The sequence below is a fragment of the Bison bison genome, unplaced genomic scaffold (genome assembly GCF_000754665.1).
Source record: "Bison bison bison isolate TAMUID 2011002044 unplaced genomic scaffold, Bison_UMD1.0 scf7180017853731, whole genome shotgun sequence".
In the NCBI taxonomy this organism is placed as follows: Eukaryota; Metazoa; Chordata; class Mammalia; order Artiodactyla; family Bovidae; genus Bison; species Bison bison.
The window spans coordinates 568,256-578,948 of NW_011484304.1; the positions used below are offsets into that span (position 1 = coordinate 568,256).

The window sequence follows — 10,693 nt, forward strand, 5'->3', positions numbered from 1 at the left end:
TGATGGGGAACTTGTCTGTGCTGGAGGGATTCGGGGACTTGCTCTGATTTCTTCCTTGTTTCTGTGGCCAGCATTCAAAGGTGGATTTGGAGTTGGGCTAGGGAAGAGGGAAGGCGGTTGGGGGTGTCTGGGTGAAAGGCAGGACTGTGCTGCCCTCCGAATGTGTTCCAAGTGTCTGTGGCATTCATCAGTGCCAACTGCCTTGGAGTCCCAGTAGAGCAGGCAGTGATCTGGGTGGGGGCAGAACTTGGGGGGTACTGAGATCTGGGAGACCCCTTGGCTTGGTGCACAAGGAGAGAGAGGGCCTCACTGTGCTCTAGTCTGGCCCACCGCAGCCTTAACCCAGTGAGTCCCTGTGGCTGGATTTGTTCCTAGGGGAGCAATAGATGTGACAGGGGAGTGAGTGAGTCCAGCCGCAGCTCCTGGCCTGGGACTGGTGTTCACAGATGTCCTATGGGCTCTGGAACTCTGCACAGGGCTTTCAGATGGTCTGCGTGGAACTCGAGCAAGCCAAGGATCAAAGGATGAATCAACTTTTTGATGTGACATTTAATTTTTTTTCTTAAACTTAGAGGGGAACAGACTGAGTTTCAGGTCTGGTTAGTCCTTTGGTCTTGTTCATAGGCTGGGGAGGGGCCAGTGGAGTTTTCAGATGTGTGTGAGTGTGTGTGTGTGTGTGTGTATGTCTGTGTGTTAGGGTCGTGGAACCTGGACTGAGTGTAGTCAGTTGCAGGAGGTGAGCCTGTGGATAGTTGACTTGTGCATGTATGAAATAACCCCTGCATCTAGAGGAAGCTCCCCCATCCCCTCCTACACTGTCACTGCTGAGCAGGGGGCCTTCTCCTCCGCATTTCTTTTCATCTGTTGGTTAGGTTAGAATTGAAGCTACTGTCCCCTAGGAAAGGCCAGCGCTGGGTGGGGGGAGGGGGCACTGCAGTTAGGGCCCTTTAAAAACAGAAGTACAAACTTCCCTTTCTTCCCCCCACCATTTCTAGTTTTTGATCTCCTTATTTATTTAAAGCCCAATGAAAATGATCCGATTTAGCCATATGAACAAATGCATTTTGCAGCTCAAGACAGAGGCCAACTGAGTGGATTTCCATTAATCAAGTTTTGGGTTTTTTCAGCCTGTTTATTTTTACAAAGTATTCCTGCAGAATGACATTTATTTGCAGTCCTTTTTTTTTTTTCTTTCCTAAACTGCCAGGCAGCTTGCTCCATGCTTTAGGGGAAACTTGAAATACAGCGAGGGCTTACTTCAATTGACTTTTATCTTCAAAGCCATAACAAATGTTACCCGCATGTTTTTGGTGGGTCTCCTTGGCATCCAATCCTGGAGGATGGGAGGGAGGAGGAAGGAAGGAGAGGAAAACAAAAGTCTGTCGTTTTTAATTAAATAGTAGTGTTCCCAGCAAGAGGGATGTGAGCCAGTAAAAGTTGCCATTGGGGAAAATGGGGGAGGGGGGAGAGGGGGCCCCAGCTTAAGTCTGTGGCTTTGGTGAAGTCACGGGAATTTTGTTGCCTGGTTTCTTCCCCCAGCTGAGGACAGTATGGGATGGGGCCTGCCCCCTCCTTTCCCAGCCCCCTCTCGCAGAGAAATGCTGAGGGGTCATTAGTGTTTGTTCAAAGCACTTTTGAAGATGTGAGCCCGAGAGCCATCAGTGTGACATATGTTGGGTGGTGGAGGGTGGGCCCTGCCATCCAGGATATTCAGAAGAGAGAAACTCTGCCTCCTTGGGAGTCGTGCTTGGTGACTGGGACCCAGACGCCCGGCTTCCCCCCACTGCTGGCCTCATTCCTGAGCCTGCAGAGGTGGAGTTGGCCTCGGGAGAAGCCAGGGTGAGCCCAAGGTGTGGGGCTGTCCTGTGGGTGCCTGCGAGGTGATTTCAAGTAGTACTTAGAGGAATAGTTTTTATCTTAACAGTTACATTTTTTTTCTTTTTACCAGAAGAAAATAAAATAGCTGGGACATCAAACCCTTGATTTCATGGATATTATTGCTTAGGATGAAGCTAAATTGAAACAGATAGTCTGAAGTCGATTCTGAGAAAAATGTTAAGTACAACTGGTCAAAATTGTGAATGAGAAAGAATACCCCCAGTTTAACTTTGAGATATTACACGGGATCGCAGTAGGCAACCCCCGGTCTGTTTAGTTTCCGTGAGTTCTAGGGGCACGGAAAGGGTGGCTCTGGGTTCTTCCATTATCTCATCAGGATGTAGGAGGGTGTGGGCTCTGAAGTGTGCTTCGTTCCAAGCGCTGGCAGAGCTTCACCCCCACCCCCCACCCCAGACCTGTCCCTGTCCTGGGAATGGCTTCTGTCTCTACTCCATCACCCAGCCTTTCACCAAGGCAGCTGGGGACACATTCCTGGCTCATCCAACCAGCAGTATTATTATTGCAAAGATAACTACTATTTATTAAGCACCCATGTGTGTCAAGCATTTTGCTTACATTGTCTTAATCCTCCTCATAACCCTGTAAAATTGCCAGCCAGCTGGTGTGGACTCTGGTTTTCTCCCTTTCTGGAGTACTTACTAGTACTTTCCCGCACCAGAGCATCCGCCTGAAGGGGGTCGCACTTACTCATTCCTAAGAGGTGGCATGCTGGCCAGCTGCCGAGCACTTTGGGGTGAGGCAGGCAGAAGCGTGAGGGGCCCCTGCTTGCCCTCTTCCTCCCTGAGGGGGTCTGAGTAGCTTAGTAAATGTTTAAGGTGGGTCTTAGTTTCATGCAAGATCTTGGGATGTGAGAGGGTGATTCATCGGCAATTAACCCATGCCTACCCTTCCAAAAAATAAATGAATAAATGAGGTCAGTCTCAGCCACAATAGCTTGTCACCTTGTATAAACCATTTTACCTTTGTGTACCTTAATGAGCTCATCTGCAAAACGGGTGTAATAACCTGCTCATCTCTGGCAGAGTTTTGGCAGGTAACTTTTCATAAAGTGTAGAACCTGGGGAAAGCCTGGCAGGTTCCTAAGGCCCTGGGAAGGTGGAGATGGGGGCCCAGATTATGAAACCAGAGGAGGGACACAGGTTAAGACATCTGCCCTTTTAGTGGTACATGATGAGCTTCAAGGGAATATGAGCTCTGAGGAGAAAAATAAGGAGACATGCAAGCTGTATGAGTTCTATAGAAGATGAATGATACATGAACAATTTGTATGCCAGGCAACTGTGTGCTAGATAATTAGACATTAAAGTAAGCATAATAATCTCAGAGATAAAGGATGATATTAGAAGCATGAAGCAGCAACAGGCATTAACAAAAGAAAAGCAGTTGGAAATGTTAGATCTGGAAGATATAATGGGTAAAATTAACAAGCTTAGTAGATGGAGTAAATGGACACAGATATTGATAGGAGACATTGATAGGAGAACACTTGGAGAAGCAGAATCTGCGTGTCTGTGAACCCTCCTGTAGCGTGCACATGCGTGTGCATATATGCACACTGACCTCTGGATTTAAGACCATCCCCTCCCCCAACCCACAGTTTGGTCCTTTTGTTCTTTTATGGCAAAGTCGCCTGAAGAAAACAGGCTGAGCACTTTGGTGCAGGCAAGCCTGCCTCTGGATCAAAGGTGGCTGCCAGGCGCTTTGGTAATTTGATTAGGGGCACCTCGTGCATTTTGATATTTGGGGGAGATTGGGAGGGCGCAGGGATGGTGGGAGCCTGCGGGGACGTATGGGGCTGGGTGATGAGATTGGAGGCCGGCCCAGCTGCTGCCTGAGTGCTGGATTCCAGGGGAATTACCCTTGAATGATACCAGTTGGCACAATTAAAAGGCCCCATGTCTTCACCATATGGAAAGTGTTAGGCCTCCTTACGTGGTTTCAAAGCTATGTGCCGGGAGGTGGACTTGACATTTGAGGTAGAGCATAAATTAAATATTTGGTGTTTCACAATTAAAAGATGATTTGCTTTGAGGCTAGAGGAGGCGTTTGGGCTTCCACTCACTGACTTCTTTGAGTTCTCCATGGAGGGTGCCCTCTGCCTGTGGCACCCAGGCCAGCTTCATAGCCCCACCTGGCAGCTTTCTGGACCCGTGGGGGGTGGGGAGGAGAGCAGGGGCAAGCTGGAGCTAGGCAGAGTGCTGGGGAGAGCTTCTGGTTTCCGGTAGGTCTGGGTCCCTCAGAATGGTGGAAAGTGGGCAAGGGTGTCATTCTGGATACATTAATGCATCTCTGTGACGGGGTCTCTTGTAGAGGCTTCGAGGAGTGTCTTATCCTCCCTACAAACCTTTTTGTTTTTGAGAAGGACTCTGGTTCCCCGAGTCAGGCTGTTATGTGTGTGCTTTCCCTCAAGCTCAGGAATAGACACTCTACATTCACACCTTGTGCAGTCTGTCGTAAACGCAGTGGGAAGCTAAACCAGGAGACAACCACAGTATGTCCCACAAACTTCTAGACTTGGGGAATGTTTAATCCCCTCGCCCCGTGGGGGTGTCAGAGTGAGGCGATAATGCAGGTGATGACTGGAGAGAGCGTATTCCTCCTCATACCAGGAAGCTTGGGCACTGGGCTCAGGGGCCAGACTGTTCCTCTGAGGCCTTGAAGCAACAAGGCTGAACGGTCAGCAAAGGAAGAATCACCTCCTGAGGAATCCGTCTTCCTTGTGGCAGTCCCAGGGCATGCGGTGGGCTCTCATGATAAATTTGCTCAGTGAATGAATGAAGAATGAATGAAGATGGTTTAGGTCACCATCACTGCCTCTTCCTACTCCGTCCAGGTAAAGCTGAAAGCAGGAATAAATGACAGACTGTAATTTGGCCTTTTCTTCCAGACTCTCAGCTGTTCATTCACTATGATCGATAATGAATTGTTATTAATTATGAACTCCCTAGCCAAGACAGGCATTGAGGCTACAGTGGCAGATCACAGAGCGGTGGTGCCTGTCCTCCTGTGGCTTCCAGTCTAATAAAGGAGATGAAGAATAAGCATGTGCACAGGCGCATTGGCAGACAGTGGCATTCGTGAGAGGCTGGGCCAGTGAGCAAGGAAGTGTGGAAAGAGGGGATGGGTTTGTGCAGCAGGAGCTGGGGGAGGCCCCGGCACATTAGTGTCCATGGTTGGGTTGAGCCCTCGAGAAGGGACTGTGGGCTCCAAGTGGCTGTGCGTCCTGTGGGGTCTGGAACTCTCTGGTGCTCATTCTTGCTACAAATTTTAGATTTTACAAATCCCCCCCACAGTTTAGTGGTTCTTGGCACATGTGAGCTCCCTGTCCCTCTGGACAGGTGGGTGGGGTGGAGCTGGCCTGGCAGCCAGTCTGTTGGTCCAGATACCAGCATGCTCTGTAGAGTGGATTAGCATGCAGTGTCATGCCCAGGGACTGGGGGGCATTGCCCCAGCTGTTTGAGTGAGGGGTGGCCCCTGCTGCCCTGTGTGGGAAGAAGGTCAGAAGCCCAGCTGTGGGTAGGATGTGGCGCCTGAGCCATGGGATTGGCAGAGGGAGGCACCCCAAGGGCCAGGGGGTGTAGTGACACGCCAATCCCAGGGAGAGCCTGTCCTACCCCAGAATTGCTGTGGGCCTGTGCTGGAGGGTCTCCTGCTTCAGTTTACCAGATGTGTCTGAGGAAGAGGAGTGCATTGTGACCCTCTGGGCAAGGGTCAGGGGCCCACAAGGAGATCTGTGGGCCCCAGGAAGTCAGGAACCCCTCAATCCTCCTTATGGGCTTCCTAGGTGGCACTGGTGGTAAAGAACCTGCCTGCCAATGCAGTAGACTTAGAGATGTGGGTTCGATCCCTGGGTTGGGAAGATCCCCTGGAGAAGAGCATGGCAACCCACTCCAGTGTTCTCGCCTCAAGAATCAATCCCATGGACAGAGGAGCCTGGCGGGCTACAGTCCATGGGGTCACAAAGAGTCAGACACGACTGAAGCGACTTAGCACACACACATACACAATCCTCTTTGCTCGAGGGTTCTTGCAACCTCACTCACTGTAACTGAAGGTTCACAACTTTAGAATTTTTAGGTCACTTGTTGGATTCCAAAGCAGGCACTTCAGGCTGCCTCCCTGACTTCCCGCTCTCTTTTCTACTCACACATGTTCTTTTTGTGGCTCTTGTCTCTCACAGACATTCTTTCTCTTCCTCTCACTCTCTTTCCCCCTCCTTTCCCCTTGCCTCCTCCCTCCCCCACTCCCCGAGGAAGGAAAAAATTCAGACTCTCACAAACAAAATATCTGCCATTCCATCCAAGGGAGAACTGAGGCAGGAGCCCAGAATATCCTGGAAGAAACGCCAGAGAGAGCTGAAGGCCTCAGTTGTTTAATCTGGAAGGCAGTCTTTGATGTCACCGTGCTCCGTTTATCCTGGGAAGCTGCCTGCTTCTTTATGGCTCACTTCAGACTCTGCACATGAAGAATGGCCGAGTTCCTTCAGGAGCTGGAGGAAAAGGCTGATCACTCCCCAAAGGGCAGGCTTGGTGATGCTGCTGTTCCTGCCAAGCCCAGGTGGGGTGGAGAACCTTTTCCAAACAAGCATTTGCAGAGACATAACTAATTCTTTGATAACTGCCCAGGAAAGCAGAGGGGGCTGTTTATCCACGCGGTACCTGTCACAGGGCTTTGAGAGGGAAGCCTCAGGTCCCTCCGCTGAAGTCATCCTTCGCCCCAGAAAGGCAGCACGTCCAGAAAGGCAGGTCTTACCAGGTGACTCTGGCCACCGGGGTGTGTCCTGGATGTGTGTTTGTTTCAAGGGCTCTGAGAATTGCTCTGGGCTTCACTTTCCTCACTTATTGAGCCATGTGGGCTGTGGCCTATGTGTGGCTGACACCTTTCAGAGGAACCCAGGGTAATGGGTGGGCTTCACAGTGGTGTGTGGCATTAGCTGAAGGATCCTTCCCTTCCCTGGGCCTCAAATCTTCTAGCTGAGAAGTAGGATAAAACTTATTACATTTGTTGGAATTTAGAAACTATGTATTGAATGCATTCTATTCAAATCATTTATGCACCCGTGCAATAGAAATTCAGGACTGACTTTATGCCAGGTATACATCTGCTCTGTCAGTAGAGCATGGTCCTTGTTTTCATGGACCTTACATTCTAGTCGGAGAAGATAAGGGTTTGTAAAAACAAATTACACAATCTAAGTCGTGATTTATGCCTCAAAGGAGAGGTTCTGGGTACTTTGAGAACACTTAATGGGAATCAGACCTAATCTGGGTGGCTGTTCATTCCACAGATTTTTGAGTGTGGTTAGGATGTTGTGGAAGTTATGAGGAATAGAACGTACTTCCTGCCTTATAGAACTTAGAGTTTCGTGAAGCTGAACTTTCACCTTTGCCTCTCATCTATTTTTCTTATCTTATTGCATTGGTTAGAATATCCTTGACTGATTCCTAACTATTAAGTATGATGTTCATTGTTTAACTAATTAAGAAAGCTTTCTGTATCTCCTGACTTGCTAAGATTTTTTAAACCAGGAATAATTATTGAATTTTATCAAATGCTATTGGAGTATTGATGGAGCTGATGATTCTTTGCTAATATATTGTGTGATTTATATGAATGATTTACATTGCCAGATTTCCTAGAGTTTAAGTTTCTTTGCATTCCTAAACTAAATCTTTCTTTGCCGTGCTAGACTGATGCTTTAAAATATTACTATATTTGATTTGCTAGGCTTTCCAGGTGGCGCTATTGGTAAAGAACCCACCTGCCAATGCAGGAGACATAACAGATGTGGGTTCGATCCCTGGGTCAGGAAGATCCCCTGGAGGAGGGCATGGCAACCCACTCCAGTATTCTTGCCTGGAGAATCCCATGGACAGAGGAGCCTGGCAGTCCAGAGGATCACAAGGAGTCAGACACAACTGAAGCAACTTAGCACATATTTGATTTGCTAATACTTTACTTTGCATTGATATTCATGTTTGATTGGCCCATGTTTGAAAAGTTATCTCCTGAATAATGACAATATTTAAGGAATGTTAGAGAATGTTCTGGGCATTCTCTGGAAGTCTGAAAGACTTTCTCTAGACACTCTGAAAGTCTGGAGCAGAGAGTGTGAACTGGTCCAGGGTCACAGGTGGTCTCAGAGGAGCTGTGATTTAAGCCCAGAGTTGCATAGGGAGAGGAGTAGTGGTGAGCGAGGCAAGGGGAGAGAACACCTAACAGCCACATGAGTGTCTGCTGGACTGACCCACCACATGTGAGAAAGCCCTGTGGTGAAGAGGGCAGTTTGTTTGAGATACTGATCGAAGTTCAGTTGGCTGAAGAGGGGTCACGGCCTGGGCCTGGGGGCCTTCTCAGCCATGCCATGGAGCTTGGTCTTTGTGCAGAGCAGAGACAAGTGTGTGAGGGGCCCTGTGTGAGGGGCCAGCAGGACAGAGGTAAGCCCTTTGATCTAGGGGAAGAAGGAATGTGGGGAAGGATGGGCTCTCCCTTGTAAAAATACTTCAGAGGATAAAGAGGAATCAAGTGACTGATTCTATGGGCTGAGGGAGAGATTCTGGAAGGTCTGCCTTGATCCAGGCACAGTGCTTAGTTCTCAAGGGCCACCCGGGGGACTCTTGAGGGGGCCACAGGCAGGTGAAGGACCGGGAGAAGTAGAATAGAACACCAGGCAGTGTCAGGGGGTGGTTACAGAGCGAGGACTCTGTGGCCCAGTGTCCTGGGTTCAGATCCTGCTGCGCCGTTTTCTGCCTGTGGGAGCTTGGACACAGTGTCGAACCTCTGTCAGCCAGGGATCTAGTGGGAAACAGAGCCACTCCGGAGAGTCTAAGTGAAATTAGCTTCCGGAGCTATGGGCAGCATTTAGGGAGCCTTCATGGGGTCTTGAGGTACCCAGTATCTGGTGGGTCCCTGGCAATAGGAGGAAGCTGTTACCACCCCCCAAGGGCAACAAAGGGCCAGAGAGGATGTGTTGGATATTTTGGATTGGATCCATGTAGGAATCACAGCTGAGGACAGGTGGAGACCAGGCCGAAGCTATAAAGATGGAGGATTAACTGCAGTCAGAGATACAGTACAGAAGTAGTGAGGAGGTGCCGAAGAAACACACCACCCCCATCTCCTGGCATCCTCCAGTTTCTTACGGGGGTCTCCCATTGGCAGCTGAATTCAGAAGCCAGAGACTGGGAAGCCCTGGTGAATGGGTCCACAAGGTTATCTTCCTGAGGGCACAGAGCAACACAGGACTGGGGGTGGGGGGGGAGGGGAGAGCAGGTAATTGATGAGGGTGGGGATGAAATAGACTAATCAACTCTGTGCTTGTGTTTCCTCATCTGTAGAGTGAGGATGATAATAGTGTCTACTTCACAGGGCAGCTGTGAGGACTCAAACTGTAAAATGGTTGTAGTATGGGACGGATCGTAACTGTGTAAGTTCGCTCTTACAGTTACAAAACCAGGAAGAGACACGGGGTTATAGAGATCGGAGGAGGTGTTTTTGAAAGACATGGCATGTCAATACAGCTCTAAGGATGGTAAGACTGAGACCAAGGGTCAGAATCTAAAGGACCTGCAGGGACCAGAGAAGTCATATTCACCAATGCATCAGGCTGGCTGGGAGACACCCAGGGGGTGGGGAGGACTCGGATGCCCTGGGGAGCACATGTGCTGTGTCCAGGGAGCAGCGCCCCTCAGCCCCAGCCAGCTGTTGTCATGTGGCAATGTGGCCTGGTGTTGCCACATCTTTTGATCGTTAAGAGAACCCAGCCGTCTGGATTTTTATGTGAAATTTTTCTAATTTAAAAAATTATCATCAACTACATAAAAATTTTCAAAAACACTCTTTTGGGTGGACCCAGACAGCTGGATATGGGCTGGCTTGTGACTGTTGATTTAAACCTACAAGATTTTGGTGGGGTATGACTGTGTGAGGGATAATAGCACATACAAGTGAATATTAAAGTGCCTAATATTGTACATGCATTCTTTACATGTATTATTCCCCCGTGTACAGCTGAGAAGACAGGCTCAGCAAGTTAAACTCCTGATCCCAGCCAGGGAGGGTGGATTCAGGCTGCCTCCAAGGTGGAGGGTACAGCCCAAGCCAAGGCTGGGCGCTGGGGAGTCATGGATAGTATGTTTCAGTTGGTAGAGAGAAGGATGGGAGGGCAGGTAGGGTAAGTACAGTATAGATGTGGTTTGTGGCCCCTTTTATACCAGCGTCCAGAGTGTGCCCATAGTAGGTGTCAGGAGTGTGTTTAGAGCTTTCAGAATCAGACTTCCCAACTCTCCCAGCCGGGTGGCCCTGGGTTACCTGATAGCTTACTGCAGATCCTCAGCTTTCACATCTGTGGAATGGGCGGTCATAATTTCCTACCTTGTGGAGTCATTCAGAGTGAAATGCGTTCACTGGCAAATCAAGGAGAACAAAGCAGATGTCGCCCCTCCTCTTGCAGCTGTCTGGTGTGGTTAGTGGCTGCTCACCCAAATGTGCACTGCATGTGATGAAGGGAAAGAACAGGGCGTGGTAAGAGAGAATGAGGAGGGGTTCTCCTTTGGTTTAGGGAACTAAGTTGTTGAGTCCCAAAAGGATAAATAGCCCGGTGATGAAAGATTTGGTAAAAACAGCTCAAAGGGTTTGGGAAATGCAAAGGCCACAAGGCGTGATTGCCGAGTGGGGAGTCTTTAACCCACTTCTGGTGTCCGGCTTAGGACAATCCAGTCCCTGAGATGTTCAAGTAGAAATACAGGGTCCAGCTCAGGGGTGGGTAGCGCTTGGGGGTTGTGGGGCAGGATGC

General features: G+C 49.4%; 1 protein-coding gene across 1 annotated transcript in view; it reads left to right on the forward strand.

Annotated features, from left to right (window-relative positions):
- NKD1 (naked cuticle homolog 1 (Drosophila)) overlaps positions 1-10,693 on the forward strand; it is a gene marked incomplete at its 5' end in the record, with an annotated part of 92,098 nt that overhangs the window by 1,212 nt on the left and 80,193 nt on the right. The gene's annotated exons all lie outside the window — the stretch shown is intronic.